This window comes from Cryptomeria japonica, chromosome 5 (genome assembly GCF_030272615.1).
Source record: "Cryptomeria japonica chromosome 5, Sugi_1.0, whole genome shotgun sequence".
NCBI lineage: Eukaryota > Viridiplantae > Streptophyta > Pinopsida > Cupressales > Cupressaceae > Cryptomeria > Cryptomeria japonica.
The window spans coordinates 108,857,460-108,879,460 of NC_081409.1; the positions used below are offsets into that span (position 1 = coordinate 108,857,460).

The 22,001-nt window shown below is 39.1% G+C and overlaps 1 protein-coding gene across 1 annotated transcript in view; it reads left to right on the forward strand.

The window, feature by feature from the left end:
* The window catches only part of LOC131067191 (pyridoxal reductase, chloroplastic), a 207,096-nt gene that overhangs the window by 84,203 nt on the left and 100,892 nt on the right, over positions 1 to 22,001 (forward strand). The gene's annotated exons all lie outside the window — the stretch shown is intronic.

The following is a 22,001-nucleotide window of genomic DNA, read 5'->3' on the forward strand; positions in this document are numbered from 1 at the left end:
TATGAAACCCTAGGTCGCAATTTCGTCTTTTGGCCGACCTAGAGATTGAATATCCCGCCAATTTCTTGGGGTTAAGCTTTATTTTATGATTGGATTGCGCTCCTAAAATTTCGGGAAAATGTCCGGGACCGTGTGCACTCCGGGCGCCACGGTCCCGACAACTTTTCACCAAATTTTCAGGGCCGTCAGATATGATGATTTTAGAGAGAATCCCGAAGTTACAGGTGATTTCGAGATGTTTTGACCCCCGAAATCAAGCCCCCAAGTTCGAAATAGGACTTAATTAGGGTTTTTGATTAGATGATGTATTGGAGGAATAAAATGAAAAGGGGCACACTTTAACGAAAGGGCCCGACTTTATGATGTGAAGGATGATGAAATAGGACCTTAGACCTAATTAATTTGATTAATTAAGTGCTAAAGGAGCAATGCAATGCAAAATGTAAAATGCACTAAGGCGGGTGCTAAACTAGGTGTTAAATTGTACCGCTTTAGCAAGTGCGTACAATTTATGACGTTACACATTCCAACCACTTCCAAATACTATACGAGGTGGTCCAAGGCTCAATCTTTAAAACAATGCAATGCTGATGCTGTTATTAATTTTTTAGAAGAAAATATTATTACACGCTTTTGCTGTCCCAATCATTACTTTTTGTGTTATCAATGTTCCCAACGGTTGGATGCTGTGCTAGTCGGCACCTACCAAGTGGAAGGTTGGTGGCTAGAGCGTCGACTTCCCTAAACATTTCCAAGTTTCTTCTGGCAATACGTTTACTCCCAAGCTTCTATCGACAATGGTGTTTGTCAACTTCCCCATTATTTCCATCTCGACGACTGCCGACTTCCTCCCGATGCTCATCGTTAGCAACATTGGATCACTAGCCTCATTCCCTTCAGATGGTCGTTTTCCCGTCAGTTCCTCCTCTTGTGGCTTAGATTGTTTATGTATGACTATGTCGTCACTGACTGTGTTGGCAGTTGCCATTCTCAATTGTGGCGTAGTTTGAAGAAGGTCTGCCACCTTGATGGGTATGGTTGTCTATAGCACCTGGTAGATTATGTTCTTCTCTGACTCCCGCAATGACGTACCTGCAGTTCCATTGGAGGTTACTCGTTCCTTCGCCAACACTTGTTCTACTTCAGCTTTGTCTTCTCAGAGCTGTTTCTTCTCCGTACAAGCATTTGAGTACATTGCCTTCTTCATTTGTGCTCTCGTGATTGCCAGGATTGCCTCGTCTTGTTCCTCTACATCTAGCATATTAATACCCTTTCGCTTCGGGCAGTCAGTGTCTTCCTGATTCTCGTGTCCACACCATTTGTACAATAGTTGTATGTTGTCTTTCTTATTTTGGCAGTCTCTTGCAAAGTGTCCCCATTCACTACATTGTCGGCACTGTATGATAGGGCGTCCCCTGGAGTCGTATTATATTTGGTTTCACCCTAGTTGACTTCCATTGCCGCCAGGTGATACATTTTGTGGTTTCGATGGGCTAGACTCTCCGTGTGTGAAGAGTACTTGCGTACTTCTAGTCTTCAAATTATATGGACACTCCTTTATTGAATGACCCATCACTTGGCAAATCTCACAAAACATCTTTTTAGGACAATTACCTTTCATGTGCCCCTCTATTTTACACTCAGTACACCATAGTTCATTACTTTGTTTATTGGTTCCTCTCTTGGCCTTCAATTCTTTCATCATTCTCAACATATCCTGTTGAAGGGCCTATACGGTTTTGGATTCTTCATCACTGCTACCTTCGGTGCTCTCATCATCGGTCTTCCTCTTCCTTCAGGAGGATGTTTTGTTTTCATTCTCGATGTCCATCGCCCAATTGTAAGCATCGGCGTACGAGGACGGAGGCACTACTTTCATCTTCTTGCATAGTGAAGGGATCAATCCCTCCGTGAATCACCTCTTCTTCAACCCATGGACTGGCTGGTTATCCATCTTGTTTAGCAACTCCTTCAGCCTACGATTGTAAGCACGCATGTTGTCTCAATTTTTGAATTTTTAAAAAATTGACAACCCCTATGAATTTTTAAAATTCATAGTTTCATTTCTCTAAGGCATGTTTTACGAGGTAAAAACTTGTATTGGCTGGTGTCTAATCATGCGTGGGTGATTTTCTCATCATTGTCCAAGTTTTGGTTAGTTTTGGCTTTCATTTCCTACCTTTCTGTGCAATTTTGGGTTTCAAGTCAGTCATTGCAAGTAGGAACTTTTTGATGTCATTGCAAGTAGGAACTTTTTAATGTCACTGCAAGTAGGAACTTTTTGATTTCATTACAAGTAAATGTCACTGCAAGTAGGAACTTTTTGATTTCATTACAGGTAAGTCTCTTGCAACTTGCAATGGGGCTTCCTAGACTCGATTTGCAAGTATGTCTTTTGCAACTTGCAATGGGGGTTCCAAGACCCGATTTGCAAGTAAGTCTTTTGCAACTTGCAATGGGGGTTCCGAGACCTGATTGCAAGTATGAAGGTGCTTATTTTTCTATTGCAAGTTGTGGTTACTTGCAATTGGGTTTCCAGGACCCGATTGCAAGTCTTTCTATTGTCTTTGCAAGCATGTAACCCTTTATCTTCAAATTGCAAGTGTATCCACTTGCAATCGGGGTTCCAAGACTTGATTGCAAGCTAATGACTATCATACAAGCATGCTTACTTGCATTCGGGTCTCCAAGATCCGATTGCAAGTCTAAGATTTAGCATCTCTTCCCCATTTTGCACGTCGCAAACAAGCAAGCTTGTACACTTGCAATCGGGTTTCCAAGACCCGATTACAAGTGCAAGTGTCAAGGTTTTTCCCCTACATTGCATTGGTCATTTCCACCCTTTCAAGTTCGCTGCAATCCACTTGCACTCGCATTCCACCTCCCAAGATCCAAAATTCGCCTTGTCTCCACATACTTTCATTTCCACATTTTCCCTTTGAAAGATCAATACTTGCAATTGGGTTTCTAAGACTCGATTGCAAGGGGTTTCAATGAATGAACAAACAATAAGCAAAAGCCAGTGCTTTCATATGTTGATGAAAAGAGTACGCTGTCATATGCACAAAAAGGATCAAAATATCACGAACCATGATAAGAGAGAGCTTGACAAATGGAGGAGTAATGCAGCAGAGGAATGCATTGTTGTTACAATGCATTATAGCAGCTATGTGGTAAAAAGCAGTGACCAACAAAGAATGTTAATTAGCTCTAAGTTTAGTGGTTGACCTTCATGAAGTCACCGTCATTACCATTCATGGTCAATGATGCAAGTTGATGTTCTTGGACAAATACCTTCACTAATCTTGAGTACTTCAAGTGCCAACATCTTGTAGCAGCATGAAGACCTCTTAGATAGAGGATGATGTAAATGGAGTCGTGTCTCAGACACTTAGAATAATTTCAATTATGCATTTGTAATTTAGTTTTGACAAATGACATGTAAAGTGAAAGGTTGTAATTGCAAGTAGTCACTTTACTTGCATTCTTGTAACTTGTAATCGCATGTAAACAAATTACATGTTGGTTAGCAATAGGACTGTAATTTGAATAAGTCAGTTAATTATAGTTTCTTGTGGAAAAAGTCTCAGTTAGTTAGACTTCTTCCACTTTTTGCTCTTAGTCCCTCACCTATATATACATGAGGGTGCTCTTTGTAATTTTCATCTTTTTAGCAAGCAAGAAAACTTTGCAGAAATTTGCAAACATAGAGACTTTGAGCTTTTTACTTAGTCAAATTGTTTTTATCAAGTAATATCAAACAGGTTGTGAGTTTCAGACTTTGTGTTGAAATCATACTTTATATCCATCGTGTTCTTGTGTCACAGTGGCATAGTGCTTTATATATGCTTGAGATCATTATAGTAAGGTTATTGAAAAGAGCTTCAATTTGATTTCTTGCAGACTTTGTGTTACAAATATTGAGGGTTGAATTAGTGTAGTTAAGTGTTAAAAGTTGAGAAGAGTTGCAAGAATTTGTGCTTGTGGTTGTTCTCATTTGAAGTGGTTCGAAGCTGCATCATACTCGTAGACTTTGTGCTGCCATATGTTGTATATTGTTCTTGTTTTATCATTCTGAAAAAGGTAGATAGGATAGTGGGAACTCAAGACTTTGTGCTTAGTTGTTGTTTTCTCATACCGGGGGAAGTGATGAAGGACTTTGTGCTTTCACGAAAATTTCCCTTTTGTTTTAAGCATTCTTGTTATTTCTTTAAGCTGCCAAATATATTTTCAAAACTGCTATTTCTTTCCTAGGAAGAGGAAACAATATCTTCTTTTTTGAAAAAAGAGAAAAGGACGTCGTCCCATCCTGTTGTCCTCATTTTTGTTTCCAAAAATGAAGGACCACCACATGAAATTTTTGTGAAAAAATGAAAATTTTTTACTCTATAGCACGCTTCTCGAGGCATAATTTTGACTAATCCTTGGACTGGCTTAATCCTCAGTCTATCCTCGAACTACGTTTCGAATTTCGTCAAATTCTGGGTTCGTTTGCTATGTCTTTCTTTCAATTTCGGGTTTTAAAACCCCGACTGCAGGTGGAAAATTTTCTTCAAACTGCAAGTTTTAATGATATTCATTGTTTTGGTTGTTGTAGGGGAATTTTTAGCTTATTACATGTGCATCTTTATTAAAAGTTGTTACTTGTAATTTGTTTTAAATTTCCCTTTCTTGTTTTTGTCTTTTTTATTGTTTTTTGGTCTTGTTTAGTTAAAATAGGGATTTTTTCGCCCAATTACAAGTAAACTTGTAGTTTGGTCAAAAAACCCCTACTTTAATGGTTTTTGCATGTAATAGGGATTTTAAATCCCCGTTACATATGTGCAAGTATTTCTTACTTGTTGTAGGGATTTTATTTCCCTTATACAAGTAATTAAAAGTTGTATTCCTCTCCAAAAAACCCGATTTTGCCTTGCAAGTGCTTTTTTGACAATTTTAAACTTGTCATTTGCTCCAAAAAACCCGATTTTGGCTAGTAAGTGAAAAAGTGGAAAATAAAACTTGTCATTCTCTCCCAAAAACCCGATTTGAATTCCCTTTTGCAAAATCGAACTTGTCTTTCATTCCAAGAAACTCGAAATGCAAAAAAAAAATGGTTTTTGAAGAATTCAAAGCAATTTTTTGTGGAGATTTTCTAGGGAGGAAAGGCGTTTTTGCTTCTACCCTATTTTCATGCATTCATGGACATCTTTCACGCCAAATGGAGGTTGCATTGACTGTTTTTTCGCCCTAAATCAGCAACCACGTTTTTCATAAATGCCACTTTTTGAGGGATTAAATCTTCAACAAAATCCACTCTCCTAAATCGTTTTGCCCTTTCTCATCTAGGCGTGGAGTTTAGGAGGATTGTTGAGCTATTAAATGATGCCATTTGGTGTGCAAATGATGGCCGCGCTTTTTCCACGTGACTCCTTTGGCTACGCTTTGCAAACACTTGTCATCATTTCTTCTACTTCCTCCTTAGGTGTTTTGTTCTAATCCTCTTGGGTGTGCTCTCTCATTGGCACTTTGATCTTGCAAATTTGGGATTGCTGCTACATTTATCAGTTTGGGGATTTTTTGCAAAAACGTGTTAAGGGTTTTGGCATTGCGGATTGCTTCTATTTTCGGTCTTCCTTCTTTTCTCCAAAAATTGGTTACATTTTTGGAGAAGCATTTGCATTTTCAAGAAAGGTATGGCTTGTTTCCTTTCTCTCCTTTATTTTATTATTTTCTTGCTTTCTTAGTTTTCTTTCTTAGTTGCATTTTTGTAAATATGTGTTGTTCTTCCCCCCAAAAATCGGTTTTTGTGAGAGGATTTTTCCCCTTGGTATGCAATTTTTGAATTGCATTGTTCTTCCCAAAAATTCCCTCCTTACTTGTATTCGGGATTTTTAATCTTGATTACAAGTTCGCTGAAAATTCTTGTTCTTCCCCAATGGTTAAGGAATTTAACCATTTTTTGTTAAAATTTCAAATTAAAAAATGTGAAATACCCCTCCCTTGCAAATTCGGGTTTTGAAAACTGGATTACATGTTGAATAGTTCTTCCCATTTTCATGAAAATGACTTTCCCGGATTTTCCCATTTCTATCCATTCATGTTCTCCATATCCGTACTTTCCGTTTCCATCATTTCCCGCAAGTCAAAATCTCATTTTTTCGTCCATTTCTCCATTTTCGAATTTACAAGTGTACTTGTATTCGGGTTTTAAAACCCCGATTGCATGTATGTCCTTTCCAACTTGTATACTTGCGAAAATTCTCCCAAGATCCGAAATTGGTCAAAGTCAAGATTTTCCCATTTCTACATATTTCCCCTCTTCCTCTCACAAAATCGTGAAATTCAAGAATCAAACTTGTACCCATTTGGAGAAGGAAGAATGATATTTGCAGCTGACTATGATGTTGCCTTAACTCTCTTAAGTCTTCACCACAGCATTCCAGGTTCACATTCAATGTCAGATTTGCAGGCATCTCCAACTCCAAAGAAAATGAAATACAAATATGACAAATATCAGAATGAGGTTGCACCTTCCCAGGTTTCTTCTCCTTTGGATCGTATTAGAGACACGGAGACAGGGCACAGTGATATGGCAAAATTCGTCAATAGAGTAGAAGATCCACAGGATAATAACTTGCAGCGGCTGTTGGACAACCATATCCATCATGCATCTTCCTTCCCAGTGGCTGCCCTAGAACCTGAGTTTGTTCTTGCATGCGCCCATCATTTTGACAAGGAATCAAGAGTCATCAAAAATGATGATGGTGAAGTTATAATTCGTCTCGATGCGGACACAGTTGAGAAGGTCTTTAGAATACCTCTTGCACCTGTTTATATGGAAATCAGCAAAGAAAGTGCAGCGGAATATTACATGAAGAGGGAAAAAGATTGCAAGCGGCACATCAATAGGTGGATCCAAGAGCCACGTCCTTCCTTCTCAAGGTGGGCAAAGTTGTATCGTTGTGATTTCAAATGGGAGATAGGAGACACCATCACTCTTCTCAGCAGGATGATGGGCCTTGAGCATTCCAATGTCTTTGAGCCATGGATGTATTAGTTCATTATGTTCATACAGCAGTCACATCACATTTCATGGGGGGAAGTCATCAGCGATGCCTTGTATGAACAACTTGCAGCAGTTCCTATCACCATGACCTTCTTCATGAATTCCTATTTGGTATATTTAGCAGCATCACTTAGACACTTTCTAGGTCTTTCTACCAAGGGTGATTGCTCACTTATACCAGTTTGGGAATATTATGACCAGTTGTCGTTGAAACCCAACAGACTGCATTTTAGAAGGGTCCAAGATGCATTCTTCGGATATTTCATGTGTTAGTTTGACAGAAATCTCAGGAACAAGAGAGTATCAGATGAGGCATGGGTCAAGGTGTCTAAGTATGGGTGTTTGTTTCTACAATTTCCCACCTTCACCTATATGAGGATAGGATGCTATGATGGTCAGCCATACATGTTTCCGAGATACCCAACCGATAAGATAATTCTTATGGAGTTGGGAAGACAGATTATGACTGTTCACACTTTTCAGTCTGCTAGACACAAGGTTGGAATGGGGATCTCTACCACAAACCCATTGAAAATTGGCCGATACTCCCTTGTCACATCTGTGAAGGCTAAGGCCATGGAGGCTGAATTGCAGGAAATCAAGCTCAAAAGGTTTAAACCTAGAGCTGATTTTGATTACAAAGGTATGAAGGAGAAAATCAAGAAATCCTTTGTGCATGTTCATCGCATTGAAGACATTTGGGTAGATCTCCGCACAGAAGCCGAAGTCCTCAAGATGGATTACTGCAGGCTCACTGTTGAGCAAATTATTGATTTGAACTTGGCGGATATCCCACAAGGGATGATTGATGACGGGCATATACTTGATCCTGAATACACTTCACGGAGGGTTGAGGAAGCTCCACTTCCTTTGATCCAATGGTCGCACAAAGAGTGCATCTCCATCCTTGACAGATTTCAGCCTATCTTGGCCAACACTAACGCATGGCTGAAAAGTAATGCTGTTAGACTTATCAAAATCAAGGCTGGTAAAGAAGATGATTCTATGGGGCCTCTTGGACGGAAATTTGAGATTTAGATTGACAACAAGGAGGGTGCTTCATCTTCGGGCACAAGGATCAAGTTACGAGTCAGTCGTGCAGTAGTGCTTCCTCCTGAGGAGACGACTATTCGTGGGAAGGAAAAATCACGATTCCATGTTCAGGTGATCAATTTGGATAATCCAGAAGAGGTGCAGCAATCTGATGATGCTCCTAAGTCTCCAGTTTCAGACTTGCCTGATGAAGCCATTCCTGCAGTTTCCATTGAGATGCCTCTTTCTCTTCCTGATTTGCTTGTGGATGAGTCTCCTCAGAATGCAATTCCCATTTCAGCATACGAGCCATCTCGTGATCATCAACAAGAAAGTGTGTTGAAAGTTCCTAAAGATATTCCTACTTGCATCCAGTTATCAGAAATTGATACTTCCACTTCTGGTTTTGAAGAATTCATGAGGCAATCTTCATGCCCATTGGTAACTGAGCAAACCGTGGTCACTGTCCAAACAGATATTCCTCCCAGGATGACCATGCAAATTCAAACAGAAACTGCTTCTCCTTTGCCTACGGCTGCTATTGGAAGAGAGTTGATGACTTTGCCTCCATGGCTTAGTTCTTTCACCCCGAAAAGGAAGAAGCAAGAGATCTCACTTGATGCCTTTGACTATCAACAACTGAAACAGTCCAGATCTAAAGTTGCTAAGAAGGCTAAGACTATCTCCAGAGCAACTGTTGACAGTAACAAGATGAAAGTAGCTGAAATTGTGGAACCTATTGCAGATAAGCCACTTGATGAAATGTCAGCCGCTGATTATAAGGTTACGAGGATAGAGTTGGGCAAACAAACGCATGAGGTCATTAAACATGATGCTCAGTTTTCTGTTGCTTCATTGGTGCAAAGGTGTGATGATCTTCTAGCAAAGAAAGACAAGCTAGAAGAGGAAAACCGACAGCTTATGGCAGCCATTCATAAATCACAAAACCTGCTGCTAAAGGGAGTAACTCCATAGGTTCTTCTGGTTCCCAAGAATCGATTCGTGGAGTGGAAAGGGCTGCTCAAAAGGTACAAGCACTGGATTCCTGGGTTGATCAACTTCATGATCAATGTGTACAATTAATAAAAGACATTTTTCAAATAATGTCTAAACTAGAGACCATTGAGGAGAAACTGGATCAGACTTCTAACACTTTCAAAAAGAATCTGGAAAGTGTTGAGAAAAGTTTGACAATCTGGCGTACCATGCCCCAACAACAGTTGAGTATTTTGCAGGAGCATGCCATCATCTCTTCCAGGGTCATGTACTTGGAATTTGAAGAACTCCTGGAAAACAAGACCCTTGTTCTTAAATCCCTCATTGAGGAGATCGGTGATGTAAGGAGATTCCGGGGTGAAGTTTATTGAGATATTGTCTCACATTGTGAAAGGGCCTCTTGCAACATAGTAAGTCAGGATGGAGAGCTGATTCCAGAAGTTCTTGCTGATTTACAGATGAGGATTTATAATGAATGGAGGAGCGAACAATTCTTGGCAGCTTCGATTCTAGCATTGGTGAAACACCAAGCCTTTCTGCATGAAATCCAGTCTATCCTGGATAAAAACAATTCTGCGCTCCTTCGCTGTCACGACACTATTGTGAAGACTATGGTTGTTGCCAAGAACACCCATGAACCGAATCCCGATGAACTACAAGCGAGCATCTAGAAATTTCAAGGATTTGTGTCTTCACAAAATGCAACTTAAGTGTTTTTCAACACTTAGTTGAATTTTCCCTCTTTTGTAATCTTTAGTTGTACTTTAGTTTTGACAAGTTACATGTAAAAGTATTTTTTGTAAAATGCAAGTTACACATTACTTGCACTTTTATAATTACATGTAAGGCAACTACAAGTTGTGTCCGATTAGGACTGTAGTTGGAATAAGTCTTAGTTAGTTGGAGTAACTCTTAGTTAGTTAATGAAGTCCCAGTTAGTTATTGAATGAGTCTTGGTGGTTGAGAGAATCTCTCAAGTTAGTTAGGATCCTCCCACCTTTTTCTCAAGGCTCCCCTTCTATAATTTTTATCTTTTGGGAAAGCAAGCAAAAACTCTGCCAGAAATTTACAGCAAGAAGTCTTTGAGCTTATGTATGTGAATTGGAGGTTTTGAAGAATAATAAAGAAGGATTACTCAAGTTTTGAGTCTTTGAGCTACATGTTTGAGTTTGAATCTTTTTATTTCTTCTATGCAAAGTATTTCTAAAGGAGCTTAGTCCAATCTGATTTGAAGTTTTTGAGCTGCAAGTAGAGAAGATTAATTAAAATAGGAAACTCTCTTGAAGGAGCAGCAAGTCTTTGAGCTTGCCTCTATTCTTGAGAAAAAATTACTGTTTGATAAGAAATAGCAGCAAGTCTTTGAGCTTGCATTAGTTCTTGTCTTTTTGTTGAAAGAATAGATTATTCCAGTCTTTGAGTTGTTATCTTTTATTCGTTGTAAAATTTAGTATAGCAAAGGGTAGATAGGACTTCCAATAGTCAAGTCTTTGAGCTTGATATTGCTGTCCCGTCCCGAAGGAAGTGACATAAGTCTTTGTGCTTTCAAGAAACTTCATTTCCTTTCTCTCATTTCACTTGAAAGTAGTTATTGTTGTTCATATTCAATCGCTATCCTTTTCTGTGAAGAGAAAAGGACATTGTCTTTCCTGAAAAAAGAAGGAAGATTGCTGTACCATCCTGTTTTTATTTCAGTTTTAGTTAGATAGGGGGAGCCTTCCCTTAATTAGGAGAGTTTTTACTCGTGTGCTGTGGTTGAAACCACAATTTTGTATATTTCTCCAAGTGTACAAAATTTTCAACCAACACACCCGTTGATGTGTTTTTTATGCACATACGAAGACATAATGAAATACCCAAAAGTATCTTATCCTCTCTTAAATTCTATCTCTTATAGGTAATGTCTATTGTCTAATGTCTCTTCTTGTCTAATATGTAATGATTACAAATGAAATGAGTGGAGTTTATATAGCACTCCCAAAGACAATGAAGGGCCAAGATCAAATGAAGATCAAGGGCGAAGATTTTGCCACCTAAACCCTAATTAGGGTTTGATATAAACAAAACCCTATCAAGATAAACATCATCATGAAATCAACCAATGAGAAAATGATATGAGCTAGCACACAAATCGAGGAAGCTTCGTCCAATAGGAAAATAATCTGCCACATAGGATCATAACAAACTGTCTTCTTGAATCTTGTTCCCTTTCTTCTTTTCCCTTTTGGCATATTCAATGAATTTGGTCGTCATGCCCTCTATCTCAGTCATTGGAACTTCTGGTAGAGTCTTCGTCTGTTCTTCCATGTGCATGACTTCCGCAAAGGCTCTGACTATAGCATTCTCCCATTCAGGTTCAAGATCTTTTGTTTTGCTTGCTAGCATTATGAGTGCGAGCATATCATCCAACTTCTTTTTGGTGATCATTCCATCAGTTCCATGAAAGATAACTTTTATTATTTCCTCCAATTCTTTGGCTTCTATAATCATTTTAGGATCGATCTTCTTCTCCAAGACGATTTATGCTACTTCCACTATCTTGTCATGAATAAGATGCATATCGTGTTGAACTTGACTGCATCCATTACCAATATCTTCAAAAATCATCTTCTTTGTGCAAAGTAGACTACTCCAATGTAGAAAGCTAGGCATAGATCCTTCTCTTCTTATTTTCTCTCTTGTTAAGACTTCCCTAGGTGTTCTCCTTATTACTTGCAAAATTGGGATGGTAACATCTTTGGTATGAGCAAATGCTTCAAAAGCTTCTGTGAGGACATGAGTCCTTCCAATGACTTTTATTATTGTATCAAGTGTCTTCATCATATCCCTCATAAACTTGCTAACTTTTGTATAAGAGTCTTCTATCCATGTGTCCATCAGTTGTGCTGAATTCCTCATCTTCTCCATATGATCAATTGATTCCGAAGGAAGCAAAGGTGGTGGTGTAACTGCTGGATCATGTTGCCTCAATGGTTCTTTGAACAGTTGGAAGTAGTTTCTTCACACACTTATCTCCTTTTCCAACCTTTTATTCTTCTCTACTTCCATTCTAAGCATATCATTAACTATCTTTAATGAATCACTCGCATCACCTATGGCTTGCTCGGAGGTGAGTGGACCCAAATCAATAGTCTCCATATCATATTCATCCGTTGTGATTTCATCTTCATACTTGTCAACCATCGGGGTAGCTATTTGTGTCTTCCGAGAACCTGAATCATCTCTTATCACCTTAGACATCTTTGTAGCTTTCTTCTTTTCGGTGGTCCCTTGGGTCCGACTTAGGAGGCTATCTAAGTCATATATTGGTTCTTCGTCAACTGCTATCACTTCCTTGGTGAGCCGCTCTCTAAGCAATGTAGGGATAGATGATCTTTCCTCTTCTACTTGCGTTTCTTCAAGCAATTGCTCATCTCTAGGTGGGGAAGTGGTCTTGTCATTGTCTTCTTCTTCATCTTCATCATTCTCTTGAATGTGAGGAGTGAGATCCTTTTGTTCTTGTGATAACTTTTCTTTGCCTTTATCATTCTGAACTGTAGATTCCATTGATTCATCTACTCCTTGATTCAATTCTTTATCTATCCTTTGTTCTTCATGTCTTTCATTTTGATTCAACTCTTCTTCACACCTGGAGGAAGTACTAGAAGGATGATCGGAATTTGATTTATGCTTCTTCTTTGATGACTCCTTTTCTCCATGATTATCTTTTCTCTTCGAACCTCTTGAGTGAGTTGATTGGGAAGCACTTCCGCTTGCACTTACATCATCTTCATTGCCTATCGACTCTATCCTTGCTTATGAGTTGAACATCATTGTTATATTTTGCTCTTTCAATTTTCGATGTTGGATGTCTATCCATATGCCAGTGTATTCCAAGACTTGTTTGATCAACTCCTTCAAATCTACGACCTCCATATCAACCCAACTGATCTTGATCTCCTTGCTTCCTTTGGCATAGGCGGATTGGAGATATTTGCCGCTATCCTATGCTTGATCAGCAACACTAAATATCGTGCACTTCCAAATGAAATCAAGAGGTAGTCTGGAATACATCTTTGTCTTCACTACTACATCATCTTGAACATTCATCCAATAGTCTTCTAACTGCCATTTGTGTTTATACTTCTTTCCCACAATTCCTCTTACTTTGTCATATGGATCAAAGTAATCTCTAGGAGTGAATGGCTTGAGTGAATAGAGAGAGAACTCCTCTTCGGCGTTCTCAACTGCTTGAAGGGAAGGACACACTTAAATAGAGTCTCCAAGTGAAATAGGAAAAGAGATACTGGTTCCATGTTTGTGCCTATATGCCTTGACATATGTTGCTAACTGTCTTACCACCTCAAGTAGCACTATTCTGTCTGTCGGAAAGTGTGGCAACATGTAGGGAGGAGAAGGGCATCCTTGAACTCTAATATAGGTGAACTTTGGTAATTGAATGAACCATGCACCATATTGTTGAACCAATGCTTGTGCTCCTGGAGAGAGTCTTTGATGAATTCCACTTTGAAGCGACCTCGTGATGTGCATAGTGAATGCATCATTCACTCTCCTATAGTGGTGCTTATTTGGATGATGAAGCTGTGTATAAAACTCATACACTTCTATTTCTCTAGGTCCTCTTCCGACTACCCCTGTATACACCAGTCCAGCATACTCGTAATTCCTTGCAAGAGAGTATATAAAATAGGAAATCACGTAGAATGTCCTAGTGCGCATTAGTCTTCTCAGCTGCACATCGATACTGTTGCTAATGAGTCTCGCCCAATTGATTGCATTTTTTACCATGAGTGACTGTCTCTATGAAGAAAAACATCCATTCCTCGAAGTATAAAGCCTTAGGTGCACCCACCACATGATGAAGTAGAGTGATGAATTCTCTAAATTCGTCCTTGAAGTCCACTCTATGTAATCTGCCGGGCATTTTTCTCTTGCCACCTCTACTCTTTGATAACCAAAACTTGTCGATGATCCTTAAACAAGCTTCTGGATCATCATCATAGGCTGACTTAGGTCCGTCTACACTCATGTAGATCATGTCTTTAGGCTCAGGTAGATGAAATGCTTCACTAATGGCTGTCTCTGAAAGCTAAGCAAGTACTCTTCCATCCTTCGCCACTATTCTTCTTGAACGGGAATCATAGTGTCGGGCACGTTCAACAATCAACTCATAGCATTGCACCGCAGGAGGGAAGCTAGCTGCATTTACAATCTCACTATCCATCATCTTCTTCGCTGTAGCAGTAGGTTCATTTGTATACAACCAGCTCCGGAACTTCTTGATATCGAATTTCCGAAGATTGGTGTTTCCTATACTGCTCCAATGAGATGTGATCTTGGTTTCCAACGCACCACTCCTTGAATCTTCTTTGACGAGTGCTTGACGATATATAGCTCCACTAGGCTTAGATGCCGCCATTCTTCACCTATAAGATATGTATAAGTTAGGGATATATGGTGAAGATTGTGTGGAATGTTAATTTTAAACCTGTTAAATGTTAGGAATGACAACACAATATTGATTCAAATCAATCTTTAATTCTAATGAATCTGAAATTAAATGCTCAATAAGACTGATTTCTACAAATAAATTTGTCACTATTTGTTTCTAATCGGACCTGCATTTAGCCTCCTATCAATCAAAATACAATACTTACCTCTGATTTTTGATGTTTAACCTTAAATCTGATCAAAGAGGTGACTGATAATATCAAGGTGTTCGCTGTTGTTGGGCAATTTCACCTTGTTTAGGATGAATTTGCTACACTTAAGATGAATTTTGCTGCTTAATGATGAAATTCGTCCTCTAAATCATGGGATCTGCACCTTCATGATTGAATTCGCTTTCATTCTTTGATGGATTTTAGTGTTGAAGGATGAAGTTCGCTACTAAAGCTGCAAACTCAATGCTTAAATTCGCCCTGGATGCTGATTGAATTCACCAATCTTTATGAGATCCGCTGACTGCTTGTGAAATTCGCTACTAGAGAGAGAGGAATTTGTTTTGAATTGATGATTGAATGAATGATTTGATCCTTCTTAAATATGCGCTCAATGAAGGGATATGTTCTTTCAACGGTAAGGCCGACTTGGTAATTAAATTTTGATTTCTCTTTCCTAAAGAAGGTCGACTTAGCTTTATTAAAATATTTTCCTTTGGAATTTTAAATTATGTTCTTTTGGCGCCAAATGTATTTTGAATTACCCTTGCAATGGTCAAAAGGAGGAATTCACTCCCAAGGTGGAACAATAGAAGTATATTTCACTCCTAAGAGAAGGCAATAGCAATGACTTCAAATTCGCTTCTCACTATTTCATTTGCTATTTATGCATGTGGAGGAGTCAATTCAACCTCAGACAAGGCTTCATAAACAATTTCGCTTCTAACCTTAGGCAAAAGAACATAAATTCGCTCCCAACAAAGAGCACTTGAAGTGAAATTCGCTCTCAATAAGGAGCACTTGAAGTGAAATTCGCTCCAAAAGAGGAGCACTTGAAGTGACCCTCAAACTTGTAATTTAACTCTTTCTCACTCACTTTTCTTTGCTTCATCGACTCAAACCTTAGGTCTTTCAACCATTCATTTATGAAAACATGCCAAAATCACCTCATGGAAAGCCTAAGAAGAAATTTCACTCCTATCTCAGGGCAGTGGAAGTGAAATTCACTTCCACTAACGCTCCCAACTATGGGCAATGGAGGCAGATTTCGCTCCAACTAGGGAGCACTTGAAGTTGCCTACATACTTGACTTGATCCAAGGTTATTGATTTTGCATCGCATTCCTTGCTCGAATTGAGACATTGCACAATGATTAGAGGCATCTTGAGTGACTTGGAGAGCTTGGAAAGGATTTCGCTCCTAATGAGGAGCAATAGAAGCAAAATTCGCTCCTACTAGGGAGTAATTGAAATTTTATATACAGTCAAAATTTTGCTCCTAAAAATCACCCCTCATTGGGATGCATATAAGTCACTCGAATGATCGAAGAAACATTAGCATTATTGATTAGACTTGTTCTTTGAGGGTTTCTCCATCAAACCTCTTTCTCTGTATGCTTCTTTTGACCTCTCTGTATGCTTCATTTGACCTCTCTAACCACTCACTAAAACTTGCGAGAGAGGCAATAGATCAAGAGAGTAGGACTTAACAAAAAAGAGGGGGTCCCCATTTTGATGGGGTGATGTTGTGAAATGGTCACAACACCACCCAAATTAGATTAGTGTTTAGTTAGTAATAGTAGTAAAGGGGGAACCTTCCCTTAAATTAGGAGAGTTTTATACTCACACGTTGTGGTTGAAACCACAATTTTGCACATCTTCCAAGGTATACAAAATTTTCAACTAACAACGTACACTCATTTTTCTATTGCTTGGTATTATAGATTTCAACCACGATCTCGTTATCATCTCTTAGGAGTTTGAACTCCTCTTCAAATGTCTTCTTTAGTTCACTCCACCCAGCCTTGTCCTTAGCATCCAGGTTTGTGTACTAGTCAATAGCAATTCCGTGAAGGGTGGCAGGAAATGCCTTCAACCAATAATCGTGGTCATCTTGGCCACTCACCTCCCATATCGTTATACATGTCTTACAATGACGTACGGGATCGTCTGATCCATCCCCTGTAAATTTAGGGAGTTTCTGCTTCTCTTGGGTGTTCATCATTGTTTTGACTTGGAAGGTATTGGAGGAGTCTTCGGCTCAAGCCTCCTTATTCTCGGTTCCTTGGCGAGGGACAAGTTCCCACAAATTGGTTTCTAGCTTGCTTACTCCCTTGTGTGTCGGACCTAGGGGATTGTTTCGACCGCTACGTTTTGGTGCTTTCCTTACACTCTTGGCCACGCACTCATCCTCTACACGTCCACCTCCAGCATCCCCAACACTCCGAGTACTTCCAAGTGTGTTGGACCTCGATGAACTGTTCTGACCGCTATGTTTCAGTGCTTTCTTTGCACTCTTGGCCACACGCGCGTCCTCTACATGTCCACCTCCAGCATTCCAACACTCCGAGTACTTCCAGGCTTTGACTCGTCCCTGTGATCCCTTTGGCCGAGGGTCGGCGGATCACGTAATCGCTTGGTCTTGACCACCCTGTGGCCTCTTCTCACTTTTATTGGGGTCTACGGGCATGAATCACTCAAGACTAACTCGACTTCTTTAAGGCAATGACGCCAAAATGTTTGCTGGTATATCTGATAAATTAAATACATGAAATAATATTATTCATGACAATGCATACCAGAAATGACAATAAAATATATCTTTATTCGTATATGCAATTATTGTAGAGAAGATGACCAGAGATGGTCGGCCAAGGATTACAATTCGCCCAACTATACCGTACTACCTTCCTTGGCGGTACACGCCATATTTAAAGGACCTGATGGTTGCGGAGGGGTACACAACCGTCAACCAACTGACACATAACTACCCGAGAGTGACAACCCACTTAATACAAATAATTAATACTTTGGTAGATAACAAATATTATCAAATATAACAATAGGCATTTTATGCTGGCTACAAACTTCTTGGGCTGACCAAATTCCACGATGGAGAGGCATGATATGAGCTGGCACCAATAGGGAGGAAAGGCCGATTATTGAGAGGCATTACATTTGAAACAAGACCATTGAAAAAGGATTTAAATAAAATAAAACATTGCTATAACAAGTCGGCCCTTCACATTTGAAAGGAGGAAATAAATAAATCTTTAAATAGAAATCATCAAGTCGGCTATGCATGAAGAGACACACTTCCACACATTAGCACCTATAAGAGGTAGTATCCTATGTCAATCAAACATCATTCAATGCAAATTGCTAAGTGAATCTGATTAAGAACCTACAGCAGTGCGGAGCCCATAAGATGATTTTTGATCATTTTATTGATCAAATTCCACATCAAAGAGGTACGATCTTGATTAAGAAGGTTTGAGCTTGAGAAAGAGGTTTATTTCATCCATTTGTTGAGAGCAACAACAACATGCTTGAGTGAATTTCCATCATTAGACCTGTAGCAAACATAAGAAACAAACATGAAATAAGCAGGATTAGACCTTAAGACACCATTTGATCATTATATGTGTTTGATGCCTTCTTGTTTGTTTTGCAGGTGACTAAGGAGAAGATCTAAAGGTGCAAATTTGCTTGAAAAGCGATCAGAACAACGAGTTTGGAGATCGAAGTTATTCAAGCATCATTTAAATTAATGAGGATAGCAATTAATGCGAACTTCTTCACCATGTGGGCACAAAGTTCAATGTACCTAGCGCCATCATCTATTGGTGAATAATTCAGCGAAGGACTTGTGTCTTATATTCTATAAATTTGTCATTGGTCAAGCATTAAATGCTTTGTAATGGGTGTAACAAACCCTAATTAGGGTTTTCATCTTGTAATCTTGGCCATTGATTGTGAATCAATCTCAGCTACTTACTGTAATAAGAGTGCTATATAAGGCTCCACTCTTTCATTTGTAAAGGTTAATAGTTAATAGTGAATAGTTCAATAATAGTTAATAGTTGAGAGTTAAGAGTTTAATAGTAGATAGCTAGAGTAGAGTAGGAGGAGAAGGCAAAGATTTTTGCCAAGACATTGTTGTACGAAGCATGTAAATGTCGTTGAAGATATGGTGAACTTTATGTGCTGATTCAGCAATTTGCATGGTCTCTACTTCTCATTTAATTTTCATGTTGTTTAGATGAATGGAAGAACTTTGTGTATGATCAATGGTGAAATTCGTACATCCATACTACTAACACTTGCTGATTGTAAAGTGCCTTGTGTGGTCAATTGGATCCATCTTAGCCAAGCTTAACTTCAATTGCTATTCCTTTATTGATATGCTTCACCTTGAGGGTATCTATGCTTGTAGTGGTGATTTGAAAATCATTAAGCTACCCCTAGAAGATCGCACTAGCCTTGTGGAGATGTTTGGGGCATGTCAAAGCAAAGCTTAGTTGAGTTTCACCAAAGATTGTCCATTGCTATTACATTCCTAGAGTTAGAATAGCTTTCTCAACCCTCATCCTTTTTTTTTTTTTCAAGTCAAGTAAAATTTCTACGTTCAAGTGATACTCAAAGCATTCAAGATTCAACGTAAGTCCACCTTATGATTCGGACAATATCACATCAAAACAACTGAGTCTATCCAAGAGCACATCAAGACTTGACATTCGGAACCTGTTGACGTGTATTTTGTACACAATCATACACAGAATAAAATACCGACAGGCATCTTATCCTCTCTTGAGAAAATAGTCTCTAACTGCTGAAGATCTGCAAAAAGGATCAGTTAGGTGGACTCCAAGGTTCTTTTAGTGGGGTCTCCACGTGTGGACAAGCTTTTAGTGGTATGATGTGATTTGCTGTTTCCTTCAAGGCTTCTTACGGATTCAAAAGTTCAAAGGTTTTACTAATCTAAAAGGAACTTTCAAAAAAAAATGGGAAAAAGGACAGGGTTTAAGGAAGTCTAATCTAGCCCTATGAACGACTTAGCATGAATGAGATTTGGCAAGACTCAACCAATTTCAATTTTGCCATAAGATAACAACTCAATTGAAATTAGTGCGATCTTCTAAGGTAATAATGGTATTCAATGCATCAAAGACCAAGGACACTACCACGAAGGTACATATCCTAGATGCGAAAATGCTTGAAGGTTAAGGACTCAAAGTGTTTTCCAGTCGACCACGCAAGGCGTTCCTACAATCAGCAAGAAGCTAGTGGTTTGGATTGCGAATCCTACCAAATATCAAATCTCACACTTAGTCTTTCAAATTAACAAACTACTTTGATTGAGCGTGATTCAAGTACATCCAACAACCATGAAGATAACTTAAGAAATTTGCAACAAAACACCATAACTTCAATATTTTATTGATTTCCAAGTCATCATATACAACAATTGCTTGAACTTCTCTCTTCAAGACTCAATCTTGCTACAAAATAAAAATTGCTTACAACTCTAATCTCTCAACTCTATTCTCTATTTTCTATTGACTATTCTATTACAAATGAAATGAAAAATGGGGGTATAAATAGCATCCCCAATTACAATGAAAGGTCCAGATTGAAAGTAAATCAATGGACAAGATCATGACACCTAAACCCTAATTAGGGTTTGTTACAAATGACCTCCTTTTTACTGAACAATATTAAATACATAGCCAAATATTAAATTTGGCACAAAAATCTAGGAGGTATCAGCCAATGAGAAATAAGATGTCATGTCATCTGTAACAACCTTTCATCTAGAATCTTATTCCCTTTCCAATTCTCTTTCTTAGCATATGCAATGAATTTTGTCACGATTCCTTCGATTTCTGTGCTTGGAATATCGGGAAGATTCTTGATACTCTCTTCTAAGTGGATAACCTGATCAAATGCATCTAGAAGAGCTGTGTCCCAAGTGGGTTCAAGTTCCTTAGTTCTATCAATTAGGAGCATGGTGGCATACATCTGATCATACTGCTCATCTGTAACATCTGCGTCCTTGCGAAAGATGATCTTGATTCTATCTTCAAATTCTTGTAAATCCACATCTGTCTCGACCTTGATCCTTCTGCCAAGAATGGTACGAAGTACCTCAAATACTCTGTCCTGGATCGGATTGATCACCTCCTCAACTTGACCACATCTAATACTGATGTCCTCAAAGAGAACACTCTTTATATGGAGTAAGGTTGACCACTGAAACAAACTGTGAGAATCACCTTCTAAGATCCTCTCTTGTGCTAAAATTCTTCGGGATGTATGTCTTATAACTTTCAAGACAGGAATGACAACGTCCTTGGTATGGGCAAATGCAGCTACTGTTGCCATCAATCTGTGGATTATCTCAAGAACTTGGATAGCCTGGTGGGTGATCTTCGACATCCTTGTAATAAACTCAATGGCCACCGTGTGAGATCTATCCATCCAATTACATGTACGCTGGACCATATTCCTGAATCTTTCTGCTTCATTGATTGATTGAAGGGGCAATGCCTGCAATGGTGATCTAACTGGATCCTGACGTCCCAAAGGTTCATTGATGTGACTGAAATATGTCCTCCATGCACCGACCTCTTTCTCAAGCTTTCTATTCTTTTCTACTTCTTCTCTAAATTTATCCTTCAATGCCTCAAATGTGTCGGTGGCATCATCTAAAGTCTGCTCTGCTGTGGATGGTCCTAACTCAATAGTCTGTATATGATAGTCTTCTGCTAGGATCTCACCCTCATATTTGTCTGCTGCCGGTGTAGCTATCTGCAGTTTTCTAGATCCAGTCTCATCTCGAATCATCTTGGACATCTTTATAGCCTTCTTCTTCTCTGTTGTCATATGTGAACGTCCAACAAGGCTCTCTAAATCAATTGCACTGTCCTCGTCCTCAATTACGATCACCTTAGTCAATCTTTCCTTCAACCAATCTGGGATATTTGATCTTGTCTCTTGAACTTGAATTTCTTTGTGTACTATTTCTTCTTGTCTGGGAGGAGATGTTACTTCATTATCATTATCTAAATCATAGTCTTGAAGAGATCCATCGGATGAAACATGCTGTGCCTGTTCTTCCTCCTGTCTGTCATTCTGTACCATCGATTCCATGGATTCTTCCACTCGAACTGTTCTATCTTCTGGCCTGGAAGAAGTACCTGGTGTTTGATCTTTGTTAGCACCTTGCTTTTTCTTGGAAGGCTCTTTCTTTTCTGATCTTTCCTTTCTCTTTGAACCTCTCGAATGGAGATTGCCCTCACTGGCACATCGAAGGTTACCTTCTCCTGAATTCCTAGGATTAGGATTGCCTTCACTAACACTGGCTCCACCTTCGGTTGGCTTTTCTTCCAAAGTAAAAGACATGGCTATGCCTTGTTCTCTCAACTTCTGATGTTGAATGTCTACCCATCTGCGAGTACAAGACAAGACTGGTGCCATCAATTCATC